Source organism: Tamandua tetradactyla, chromosome 2, assembly GCF_023851605.1.
Source record: "Tamandua tetradactyla isolate mTamTet1 chromosome 2, mTamTet1.pri, whole genome shotgun sequence".
Taxonomy (NCBI): Eukaryota; Metazoa; Chordata; class Mammalia; order Pilosa; family Myrmecophagidae; genus Tamandua; species Tamandua tetradactyla.
The window spans coordinates 110,147,434-110,161,162 of NC_135328.1; the positions used below are offsets into that span (position 1 = coordinate 110,147,434).

At 38.6% G+C, this 13,729-nt stretch overlaps 1 long non-coding RNA gene across 3 annotated transcripts in view; it reads right to left on the minus strand.

Annotated features, from left to right (window-relative positions):
• LOC143661426 (uncharacterized) overlaps positions 1-10,287 on the minus strand; it is a 72,433-nt gene extending 62,146 nt beyond the window's left edge. For 2 of the 3 annotated variants that reach the window (XR_013164579.1, XR_013164576.1), the window contains exons 1-2: positions 10,229-10,287; positions 9,424-9,543 (exon numbers count right to left, since the gene is read on the minus strand). This is a non-coding gene — a long non-coding RNA (uncharacterized LOC143661426). Of the gene's footprint in view, positions 1-2,762; positions 2,993-9,423; positions 9,544-10,228 lie in introns of those variants that run through there. The other variant, XR_013164577.1, reaches the window with a different exon arrangement.
• Positions 10,288-13,729: the final 3,442 nt, after the last annotated feature.

Genomic DNA, 13,729 nt, shown 5'->3' on the forward strand with positions numbered 1-13,729 from the left:
GTGGAAATGAATGTTGCTTTAGTCAAGTTAGCAAAAGCACATTCAGTATCACCCTCCCCCATTTTCAAATGCACAAAACTCCCCATTTGTGTTTCTAGGGTTTGATGCCAGCTAACAAGTAGCATTGGCTGCCTTTGTTTTGTTTATTTTTCACTTCCCAATAACATGATTTTAAGTTATTTTGACACCTATCAGTTATAAAAATCATTTTTAGTTCAAGAAAAAATTTTAATATGAGCAAAATAATAAATGGAAAACTTTTCAAACTTCATTTGTGTCAAATTCCTTACGAAAGTAAAATTGTACTTAAGAAATAAAACTGGCAAGAAATTTGATGTGTGTTCAGTTGATATCATGCTTTTCTGTTACGTATTTTCTTGTGAGCCCCAGGAAGTAAGAAATACTCCCTGGAGGGCAAGGTTTTTAGTTTTTTTCTATTTGCTTGAGATTTGTTTTTTTTTTTCCTCTTAGTTTTATTACCCTTTTATGTTACTCATTTAATATAAACTGCCCTTCCTTATTTGCCCATGATCTTGTCTTGTAGTCTTTCTGCCAGGCCCACTGATCTCCTTATTTTCTCCCCAGTACACCTTTTCCTTGTGCCACGCCCACTCACCCAGTGGCTTCCTGCTCCTTCCCTGCCTGTCCAAATCCTGCCCCCTTTTCAATGCACATCGCAAATCCTAGATCATCAGATTTCTGCTTTGACCCACAGTGTTCTGTCTGTCCTCTGGCTTCATAGTAGTTACTTTAAACTCTGGGCTTTTTAAATTTCAAAGTAAAACATATTTACACAAAAGCACACCCAAACCATAATTGTACAGCTTAATTAATTTTCATAAGGTGAACATACGTCGTAGCCAGAACCTTGTCATGTAAGTGTCATAAAATGGTCATAAAATGACCTGAGCTAATGGAAAGCAGATTCAGCACATCTATAGTTTGGAAGGGCAATGCAATTTATTTGCTGGATTCATCGCAAGCTGCCAGTACAACCCATATGCGATAACCAGGTCAAGGGCACGTAACACATTTAAAGGTGGAGGATACCACAGTCTCTAAAGCCCATCGCCTGAGAGCCAACACAAGGCAGGCAGGTATCATCAACACGTGGTCTCAGAGCTGGTCCCAGGAGCATCAGTGAAGGTTCTGAAGCTGACATGCGGGTGGTGGTGCTTCCAAAGACTCACGGCACAGCATGGGCATTGGAACCCGGAGTCAGAGTGCCCTGGTGTCCAGGTGTCAATTTGTCTGGACGTAATGCTCAGCCAAGTGGCGTTTGCCCTGGGTTTTTATGCCTCAAAATTCTGGACTCCAATGTCCTTATCAAGGGAGTGTCCCTCTGGCAGGTATCGAGCCAGTCAATACCATATCGTTGCATGATTGTCACTTGTTACAAGAAACATGTTGCTCTCAATTTGTTACACTTTAATTGTGGTCAACATGTTTGCAATACTTTTGGGATTGAAATGATTAATATCATTTCAATACACAACATATCTAGATGAAGAAAGAGAAAATTAACAGAACCTCCAAACTAAACTAAATCAGGGAGCTAAACTCAAAATGCCTGCAGGAGCCATCCTTCATAAATTTAGTTAAGTAAGGAGTTCTCTTTAAAGAAAAGAAAATGGAAATCATAGGCATTGTGGGTATGGTTTATGCAAGACAGAAGGCAAGAAACTCCAATTCTCAGCTTTTTATTAAAATCAACAACAGTAAAGAGATAGGTCTTGACCCCACAGACCAGAACTAGAGGATTAATAAATCAATATGATTTCGTATAGATAGATGGATGAATGGATGGAAGAAGGGAAGGAGGAAGGGAAAGAAGGAGGGAGGGAGCGATAGAGAGAAAAGAAAGACTGAAAGGAAGGAAAGAGAAAGAAATTGATGTTTAGAGAAATTGAACTAGCTAGCTAAAGATGATGTAGTTTCTATACAATGCAGATAGAACCTACACACAGGTCTCTGTACGTTAGTTGCATCAGTGTAAATTTGCCCACTGAAATGTTGTATATCCTTGCTCTATCTCAAAGTGAAATTCACACTCCAGATTCATTATAGGCTCTTACCTTTAGCAGTTGCACATCCTATAGGAGAGAGATTTTATTAGTTTTCTGTTGGACGTCTGCCCTTACTATGCCAATAAACTAGTTTAAAAAGTTGAAAATGTCCACAGAAAGGGTGCACAGAATACCAAACATCTGATTAGAATGATTTGTGGTTCAAACTGGCAGGTTGCGAATGCTCAGTTTGAACTGCACACACACCCAGTTCTCTGGTGCTATGACCTTTCCTGCGTCTCCCATCATTTCCTGAGCCAGTGTTCTCACAAAACTGATTCTCACATTTTTAGGCTTAAAATGTTAGTTTTAAGGCTAAAACCAGCTTTTCTTGTGTTCGTTTGTCAAATTGGGAGGGGGGTAGCAGAGAGGAGTTAGAAATACCATTTTATTGTTTTAATTCATAGTAAGGAGAGGTATAACCTTGCTGAGAGGGTGACAAATTCAGTTATAGTCAACCAGCACTTGACAGGCTTTATCAGAAAACCAAACAAGGAAAGAGTATGTATGTCTGCTACCAGCTGTCACAGTATTGAGCGATGAATGTTTGATGAAGCCGACCTGCAAATACACACATCTCTGTGGAAGTCAGCTTTAAGTAACAACAAGCTGACAAATTAACAAGAAAAGGCCTTGGTAGGGAATATCAAAAGAAAAGAAAACAAAACAAAAAAAGGAAACCAAAGATCCCCCAGTTGCTTTATTTGTTTAGGTGTGTATTGAAAGGGCCTCCATGCAAGGTAGAATTTGAAATGTAGTTGCAGCTTTGCTAGAAAAAATACAAGGTCTGCATCTCAGCCCATGTTGAAAGTAGAGTTTGGATCATGGCCTTATTTTCCAAATTAGGTGTGCTATGAAAAATGGAAGCTGGTCTGCTGGAAATGTAAGGAGGGGTTTGTGTTTCTACGGCAGCTCCGAGCTTCTTGCTGGAAGGGCAAAGATGGAGATACAGTCAATATGAGACAGACGAAGGGACTCAGCCAATCACCCTGCATCACACAGGGCAGCTCCAGATTTGTTCTCCTATTCAAAATCATTTTTCCTGACACCTAAAGAGGAATAAAAAATTTCCTGGGGCCAATAACAACAAAAAATCTCTAACTAAAGATTCCTGTCTTTTATCCCGATTTGTCCCCTTCCAAGTGAAAATCAGTGACATTTCGCACCTTTAAGGAAAGGCATCATATAATTATTTTAAGGTATACCATAAACTCAATTTTGCATAGAGCCTTTCTCTCAAAAGCTTGTAAGAGTACTTTAAATTAGAGAAAGGCTGAATATTTTTATACTATTTCAGGTAAACCAAAAACGCTTTCTCCATCTTTACTCCCCTTCTAGCTAGTGTTTCCATTGCTCTTTTTTGATGCCTCAATTGCCAATTTAAGTCACAGTTCAACCTTAATTCTTCTCAGGTCCCCCTCTAGCCACTGCTCATAGCAGGTCTCAGTAAATAATAATGGAATTTACTGTAAACCCAAAAACTTTTAAAAGACTCAGTTGAACCAGGCTGCAGCCTTCCCAGAGAGGGCCGGCCCTGTCATCCCTACATTATCACTGTAACATTATCCCTTTAGTTCTTCCTCAGCAAAACAGAACAAATGTGCTAACTATGGAACAGAGACATAAAAGATTATATCCCACACTTTCCATTTGGCCTACTGAAGTAAATAGAAAATTCAAGAAGGAAATTCCAAATCCATATTCCCAGAAAGAGCCTTTAATAAAACATAATACACCATAATTAAACTAGCTTTGAACACAATAACAAATTTTCACATATGCATTCTCCTTGTGAGCTTTCATTTTGTTCACACTTTCTTAGCTCATCTCATGATAACATCTAGCATTTTATGGTGAATAGAATGGCGTTATAAATATAAATTTTGTGTTCTGTCAATCTGAAAAAAAACACAGATATTATCTATTGGGGGTTGTTTGCTTCTTATCTCTGTCTCTCCAAGTTTTTCAAATCCATATTGAGTTAAAGAATTTTGAAGATTTAAAAAAAAAAATCTATTCTATTATTTATCTATTTCCAAAGCAGCGAATCAGGTTTAATCTTGGCAATAGAGATTCAGAGATGAAAGAAGTCTATGACGGATTCTCTTAGTAAGAAATGTCTGTAAAACTAAATTATCCTTCATACCGCATAGATGTAGGTCTCCCTGTGCACCTGAAAGGGCACTAGTTGACTGTAATTTGATACTTTGCTATTAAAAATATGAAGGAGATTGGAGATATTACATATGTTTATGTAGACAAATGTAGGGGACAAATTCCACAATGAGAATGATGATAAAAAGCACTCTTGGAGAAGAGTAAGAGGAATTTCAGGTAAGGGTTAACCTTACAATTGCTGTTATGCATAAGGGAAGGTGCCAACTGACCTCTTCTTTCCCCTTCAGGATAAGCGAGAAGAGCTGCTAAGAATTCTGACATCTGTGTTCAGCATAATGACTGAGAAATGATTTATGCATCCTATTTACCATTATAAGGAATAAACTGAGTTCAGTATCCCAGAGCAAATTGAGCTCAGTATCTCTAGAGGATGAAGGAGGAAGAGAAGGAAAAACAGGAGGAGGAGGGGAAAAATAATAGTTAAGCAGAAAAAATAATACAGGAAAAACAATGGCCAAATGCAGTTAAACTTATTGTAGGTATGTGTGTGCTTTAACCTAGAAAGACTCAAACCAAAGGTAAGATAAATTGTACTGTAACCTTCATCTCCCTCTGCTTCAGGAGCATCTGCAGCTATATTAAAAATTCACAACACATTTCTGTGGGATGCATGTAATGTATACGGGTAGCAAACCCTCTTACAAATCTTGCGGAACTAGACATTCAATTACACCTTGAGTCCACTCATAGCCCCAGAGAGATTTTCACTCAATGAGGAAAATCTGGGCTCTCATTAATATGTTGAGGGTAGCTAGAATGCATTTGGAGTGAGTGGGAAACAGATATAGAGGGGCAAGGTGAGTTTCTCAAAGTTGAATAGGGAATCAGTCACCGAAGAAGTTGGTATGTGTGGTCTTTCGTTTGTCTGGTCAGAAGTTGACATTCATTTTAAAGATCTTATTGATTCCATGTATAAGATGTCCAAGGAGGATTTTACCAATTTATGTCTATACCTGTATGTGGAGAGAGACAGAATAGGATGTGTATGTGTGCATTCTACCTTCCTTCTTGAACACTGGAAAGGTTTTTGGAGAAATCTGATGGATTTCTGTAATGCATTGACTGAGAAGCCATTTAAATACACTTGTTGCATAAATACAAACATATATATATGATTCATAACATACATTGATATTCTGCAAATATAATCAAAAGTGTCACCTCAAGACAGCGTTCATGATTGTCTGACTCTTAGTAAAACACCCAAAGATGGGAATCACGAAAATCGTTATGAATGGAGCAGACTACAGTTATGGAGAAGCCCAAAGAATTGGCTTGAAGGATTCATAAATGTTAACTGCTATTGCATCCTTTATATAAGAAAATAACCTCGTTGGTGATAGGATTTAAGAGACACCAGAAAGGATCTTACACTTAAATGCTTCTTTCAATGCCTCCCTGCCTGAAATTCAACCACTAGAAATCTATCTAAGTCTAGAAAGAATAATCAGCAATTCTTACAGATTGATGAGGGTGTGACTTCTTTTTTTCTTTATATACTTTTCTTAGTTTTCAGATTCCCTGTTAGTTGAACCATCATAAAAAGATATTTTAGAAAAATGATTCTTTGGAAGAAGCTATCAAATAACCCTGTAGTTCCAGAAATTTCTGGCATAGTGACAAGGCCATAGCTGACACAATATGGGTGTTAGACAAAAACAACTATTTCTTTTTTGTGGCGGGGGGAGAAGGGTGGGCATTACTTTCAGGAGTTGTCGGGTCAACTTACCTTCAGATAATGACACTTTTTATTGGTTCTGACTTTGGTAGGCATCTAGTCATCTTGTGTCCAAACCTACTGACAAGTGTAGTAATTACATTTTAAGGAGATTGAGGTACTACTGGGGCCACCAAGAGGACAATGGGACAGGGACAGCTCTGCTGATCTCAGAATGTTGTCCACATTATAAAAATAGCCAGAAGAGATGAGAAAGTGATTCTCAAGGCACATCCTGTTGAGTCATGGAGCTCAACACTGACTTCTCAGGGGCCATTGTGGGCAGGAGGGTGGGGGGTAGGCCCACCTTGTGGGTGGCCTCCAGGCCCTTTCCCTCCACAGTTCAGGTTTGATCAATTAAATATATTGATACATCAAATGAAATTTCACCTTAAGAAAGAATTTTATTGATGATGATAGACACAAAGGAACAAGAGGGAGAGAAGAGGGAGAAAGGGAGGGAAAGTGGGAGGGAGGAAAAGAAAGAACAGATTTCTTTGGTTTCTGGTTATAGTCCGTGAAGAAATTTCCATTCCTAAAATGCAAAGCATTTGAAAGGCTAAAGAAGGGAAAGGGCTGTCTACTTTGTGAACTGATAACAGATAATCTCAGCTCCATTATGCAGTCCTGGAGGAAAGGATGGTTTATAAACATTGGTTTTTCAGCCCATCAGGACTCCAGGACCCTGCGTTGCCAAGAGACACCTCCAGGGCTGAAATGAAATAAGAAGACCCGTGTTTACATTAACATCCCCATTTGATTCTCTGTTTGATTAAGACTGAGGAGAGGGAAGGATCAGCCTGCCTGGTATCCTGTTTGGAGGGAAGACGCAATGAGAAGAGAAGCCGTACTGTCCCCATCAGAGGCAGAGAGGACAGCAGGCATTTCACTGCCCCAAAGCCCCATTCCACATCGTTCCACCCACTGCTCCAGGTCACTCCAGTACCCCTTATTATACCAGAAATTGAGAAAATCCCCTTCCCAGCAAGTGGAAAGACATCTGAGAAAGCAATGAAAACAGCATAGGTTTTGGAGTCTGACAAGGAATAGGATTGGAAAAAAGTATTTATTTTACAGGAAAGTAGACAAGAAGGCCATGAAATCTGCCATCTATTCACTTCATCGTCCATATGCTGAATTACTTTCATGGAGAGAAAACAAGACCAAGATCAGCAAGGCTGAATGCCACAAAGTACACAAGGATGGGTTTTTAAATGCCTACTCTATCCCCATCAGAGGAAGGACCTGAGAACAGAAATGCTGTACATTCAGGTTTTAGGGCAAACGTTCTCAGCATGGCTCATGTGTGATATATGGATGAGTTACAATTGGTTGCAAAGTACTATTCCTACTAATAGCTGAAGCACTAAAATATACAAGCAGTTCATTTGTTTTTTTATGAATTAGACAAAATTCAAAGTCATTCCTACAGTAATATCAATCCTCCTTAGTCATAGCTCAATTTTCTGGAGTGAGAATGAAATAGGTGATAATACAAATAACCAAGAAGTCGTTAAAAAATCACCCCACCCCAGCTCTGTCATCCACGCAAGACCCTTTGTGAGCAGCTATTTGAAAGGTAGTGCCGGTAAGTTTTGACTTGCTTCTACTGACTTTCTATTAAACTTTCCATATAAGAGTGTGTTACACCTATAAACATCCCATGTGCCATGGTTGAAAACAGCCAAACCTCTAATCAACAGGAAAAGGTATTTCTACTGGCTTTAACTGAGGAGATTTTAAATGAGTTAAAATATGTAAGGCACTCAGAACAGTCCCTGGAATTTGAAGTGTTACTAGCTGTGGCTGTTCTAGGTTTATATGTCACTGATAAGATTAGGTCCCTTTTAGAAAATGCTGATAAAACTTGCCTCAATCCAAGATCTGCTGTGATGTGAAACATACCTTTGCACTCTCTAATCTGTTTAAAAAGCACTAAAAGACAATAATCAAGAATGAGGAGGAAATTAATAACGAAAGGATTTTCCTTTTATCTGTTCTCTAAAATTAGACTGCCACTGATTTCAGTCTTTCCTCTTTTTTCTCCTACTCACTTGTAGCTTCTTCCGTCCTCCTCTTCCTTCTTAATTTACTTCTACATCCATTTGTTGGCAGCCTTTCACATACCATATATATAAATTATGCTAAACAACCTCAAAAGTGTAAACACTACCTCCAGTACTTTATTCTTCTACCCTCATTTAAAAATCCTGTTTCTTCCAGCTGTAACATTAAATTCTTTTGTTCTCTTCTTTCCTCTCTCCTCCACTTACAAAGCTATCTACAAAACTCGTAGTCACGTCCCACATTTTGAGAATCTCATCATCTTCCTCTCCACCCCCAACTCCTCCCAAGACCCACTGTTTCTTGGCTTCCTATGCACAACCCATTGAACAATCTATACCTAATGTCTTGACGTGCTCAGTTCCAATAAGCTTCATCTTCACCCCAGCCGCTCAGTCCTACTTTAGTCACCAACACCGAGGACCACACTTTTGGACCCTGTCATTCTCAAGACTATTCTACAATAGAAATCAGTTTCAAATAGCCTGTCTTCTGACCACCATCTCCTATCCTTTCAGGCATTTCCTCTCAGGGCACTTACCCCATCAATTTTACTATAATGTTGTATAACAGAGTGGTTAAAAATGAGGGGTCTAGCAGGAAAAACCTATTCAAATCCCAGCTCTGCCCCTTACTATTTATGTGAGCGCAGATATATGATAAAATGCATCTGTCCCTCAATTTTCTAATCAATAGTCACCTGTAGTCAAATCTCCTCCACTGTAAATAAAGAACTTCTACAAAACAATTTAAAAAAAAGACAAATAATCCCTTTTTAAAATTTGCACAAAAGCTTTAAAGAGGTTATTTTAAATGATGACATCTTTTATAAAGGCCAATAAACATCTAAAAATGTATACTATATCATTAATAATCTGGGATATGCAGAGTATTGTCATGATAACTACATGGTTATTTTTTTTTTAACAGGGGAACAATGCAAGTGTTGGTGAGAATGTGGAGAAAATGGACATTTCAAACATTGCAGGTGGGAGATTAAATTGGTTCAACCACTTGGGAAAACCTGTTAGCAGTACCCGTTAAAGCTGACCACACTCATATCCTGTAACCCAGCATTTGTCCTCCTACAAATATGCCCAGCAGAAATGTATACATGTATATACCAAAGAACATGTATAGCAATTTTCATGGCGATGTTATTTTTAATAGCAAATAAAAAGGTAAGCAACCCAAACACCCATCAACAGTCAAGTAGGTAGATAAATTGTGAGATAGTCATAAAATGGAACACTAGACACCAAAGAATTATACTCAGGATGAATCTCACAGATGCTATGGAGTGAAATAATGAGAAACAAAAAGGACCTATTGTATGAGTCCACTCATACAAACTTCAGAAACCGTCAAACTAACCAATGGTGATAGAAGAATGGTTACCTTTGGTTCATGGAGAAGTCTTGGAGGGGGCATCAGAGAGGTCTCTGGAGATCTGAACACTCCATCTTGGCCTGGATGGTGGTTGCTGTGTACAAATTCTTCACGCTTCACACTTAAAAGCTATGCATTTTATCGTATATAGGTTATATTTTGATAAAAAGTTTGCAAGAAAAATAAATTCTGAAACTCCCTCAAAACATTATGATTCCAACACTATCATCCATTTAGTAGCTAAACTTTCAGAAGTTTATAATCTCCACTTCCTCAGGAGTGACTTGCCACATACTCCTCAACTGCTATCATATGTCTTCTACCCCCTCAAGTGCAACAAGAATATCTTCCCAAGATCATTACAGACTCTTGCCATGTCTAGAGGACTCATTTCATTCTTTGACTCTATGGACTATTTAAACTCTCACTAACTCCTTTTCAAAGCCTGGTACATCTTTCTCAGGCACATTCCTCCTCCTTCACCTGAATAATCCCTATGGTACCTTCACATCTTAGCTCGTCTGTCACCTCTTCCAGAAGCCTAACAACCCCATACAGGAATGTTTCATATTCACCCCATGTATACACATTGAACCCTTGGCTTATCCATAGTATAGCACAAATCATCCTGTATTGTAACTCCTTATTTAATTCCTTAAAATTAATGACTATAATACTAGTGTAGCCCCTCCCCCACTACATCTACATTCCAGGCAGTTTTAGCCTCTTTGTGGTAATCAGGAAAAAGTAGTTAAGGAAAATTGATTCATAATTCCCAATGGAGCTATAAGCTAGATAACAAGTCATTTCTCACTCAGCTCAGTGGAATATACTTCCCCAGTAGTTTTTATAAGTTAACCTCTTCTCCATATTATAACATTATTTACAAATTTCCCCCAATTCACCCCCCATTACCATAACAACACTGTTCCCATAGGGAACAATGGGGACCATTATTAGTTGGAATAATGTGGAGATGTTTGGCCTCAGAAGACTCCTCTGGTGACAGTAGCTTCTTCCTGCAGGTCCTTCCTGTAAATTAACACACCACCAACCAAGCAACACCTGAAAGTCCCCTCAGGGTTAGAGCCCTCCCAATGACTTGGCACTGAGGATATTCTCAGAGTTGCATTCTTCCACAGTATTAAACTTTCATACACATGGAGTTATACAGATCCTACATATAAAATATAGGAAAGACCAAGATCCCAATTCTATCAAATGATACTCCATGATAAAAGACTTTAAAATATTCAAAGCAACATCAACAGGAAAGAGCAATGGGAGATACGTCAACCATCATGAAAGCAAGTATCCAAGGAATCTTTCAGAAGAACAAAAAGAATAAGAGATTGCAGTCCAAACCAGCGAGGCTTGGGTTTAGAGTTGACACTAAAAATTCATTGACTCTGGAGATGAGTGCCCACCATAGCTTTTTTTAAAGCAGTTTTATTGAGATACAGTCACATACCATAAAATCCATCCAAAGTATACAATCGATGGCTTTTAGTATAATCACAGAGTTGTGCATTCATTACCATAATCAATTTTAGAACATTTGCATAATTCCAAAAAGAAAAACCACATACCCCCTTAGCAATCACTTCCTAGTTCCTCTATTCTTCCCCAGCCCTACATAAATATTAATCTAATTCTAGCTCTTGATATTTATTTATATTTACATTTCATACAAATGGAATCATACCATATGTTGTACTTTGTCTCTGGTTTCTTTCACTTAGCATAATGTGTTTTTTTAATTATGTGTGTTTTTTTCTAAATTAGAGAAGTTATAGGTTTATTTAAAAGTCATGTAAAAAATACAATGTTCCCATATACTCCTTAATGTTGACACTTTGCATTGGTGTGGTACCTTTGTTAAAATAGATGAAAGAATATTAAAATATTACTGTTAACTATAGTCCATCGTTTGCACTAAGTGTATTTTTTCCACGTAACACTCTATTATTAACACCTGGCAATAGTGATGTATATTTGTTATAATTCATGAAAGAACATTTTTATATTTACACTTTTAACCAGTTATTGTCCACCGCAAGATTGACTGTGCTGTACAGTCCTGAGGCAGGTTGGATAGGGAAGAAGGGAGGGAGAAGGCACCCTAAAACTCATAACAAAAAGTTCCTTTTGGTACACACACCTACCCAGCCCACACACACCTAGCCCTCACTCAGGTCAGTACCTGAAAAGAACCAATGAAAAGATAATAAGCTCATCAATCCCTTATTATCATAGCCAGAGGGGAAAGGACTCCTCTAAGTCCTTATAATGTAAGAATCCCAACCTCAGACGCTCCTCCTTCTTTAGAGGATGACTGGGCTCATCTTTCTTTGAGTGTATACTTTTACTACACATTAAAGTTTCAAACTACAGACACTGACTAATCCTCGAGTTTCTTTCCCGCAACTGAGTCAACAACCTTCACAGCATCAGCACCTGGTCGAGGTCTCAAGTTCTCAGAGAATTCCTGGGGCTCTCTGGCAATGAGCTTATTAAACTGTTTGGCTGTACACACTGACTAATCCTTGAATTCTTTCCTGTGACAGAGTGAAGAACCCTCACGGTGCCAGCCCTGGTTTGAGGTCTTGATTTCTCTGAGAATGCCAAGGCTGTCTGGATTCAGCCTGGCAACCATGAAAGGACCCAACAGTACCTTCTATAGGTAAGGATTCTGTTCTCTGTCTTTGTCCTTCTTTCTCCTCTGACCACAGAACATATCTCAGCCTGCTGTCCTGCCCCATTCATCGTCCTCCAGAGAGGGCGGTGGAGGACCAGTTCCTTCACTATGAAAGACATTCCGTGTTCATGGATTGAAAGGCTAAATGTTAAGATGTCAATTCTACCCAAATTGATCTGCAATTTCAATGTAATTCCATCAAAATTCTGACAACCAACTTTGCAGACTTGGAAAAATAAGTTATCAAATCTACTCGGAATGGAAGGAGACCTTGAATAGCCAAAAATATCCTTAAAAAGATGAAGTGGAACAATTTATACTTCCTAACTTTAAAGCTTAACATAAAGACACAGTGATCAAAACAGCTTTGTACTGGCACGAAGATAGACACATTGATCAATGAAATCAAATTGAAAGTTTGGAGATAGATCCTCAGATTGATGGACAATCAATCTTCAATAAGGCTCCCAAATCCACTGAACTGGGGCAGAATAGTCTCTTCAATAAATGGGGCTCAGAGAACTAGATATCCATATCCAAAGGAATAAAAGAGGATCCTTACCTTGCACCCTATACAACAACTAACTCAAAATATATCAAAGACCTAAATATAAGAGCCAGTACCATAAAACTCTTAGGAGATAATACAGGGAAACATCTTCAGGACCTAGTGTTAAGAAGTAACTTCTTAGAACTTACACCCAAAGCACAAGCAACACAAGAAAAAATAGATAAATGAGAACTACTCAAGATTGAACACTTCTGTGCTTCAAAGGACTTTATCAAAAAAGGTGAAGAGGCAGCCAACTCAAAGGGAGAGACTATTTGGAAACCCCTGTCTGATAAGGGTTTAATATCCTGTATATAAAGAGAAATCCCACAACTCAACAACAGGGCAAAAAACCCAATTATATAATGGGCAAAAGATATTGTATTAGTTAGGGTTCTCCAGAGAAACAGAATCAACAGGAAACACTTGCAAATATAAAATTTATAAAAGTGTCTCATGTAACTGTGGGAACTCAGATTCCAAAATCCACAGGGCAGGCTATGAAGTCAATGATTGCAGTAGAGGGTCTGGATGAACTCCATAGGAGAGGCTCGCCAGCCAAAGAAGGAAGAGAACCTGTCTCTTCTGAATCCTCCTTAAAAGGCTTCCAGTGATTAGATTAAGCATAACTCATTGCAGAAGATACTCTCCTTGGCTGATTACAAATGGAATCAGCAGTGGATGCAGCCAACGCGATCATGATTTAATTCTATGAAATGTCCTCATTGAAACAGACAGGTCAGCACTTGCCCAGCCAGACAAACAGGTACCACCACCTGGCCCAGTTGACACATGAACCTGAACATGACAGATATGAACAGACATTTTTCCAAAGAGGAAATACAGATGGCTAGAAAGCACATGAAAAGATGTTCATCTTCATTAGCCATTAGGGAAATGCAAATCAGAACCCCAATGAGCTATCACCTCACAACTATAAGAATGGCTGCTAATAAACAAACAGGAAATGGCAAATGTTGGAGAAGATGTGGAGAAATATGAACACTTATTCACTGCTGGTGGGAATGTAAAATGTGGAAGACATTTTGGTGGTTCCTCAGAAAACT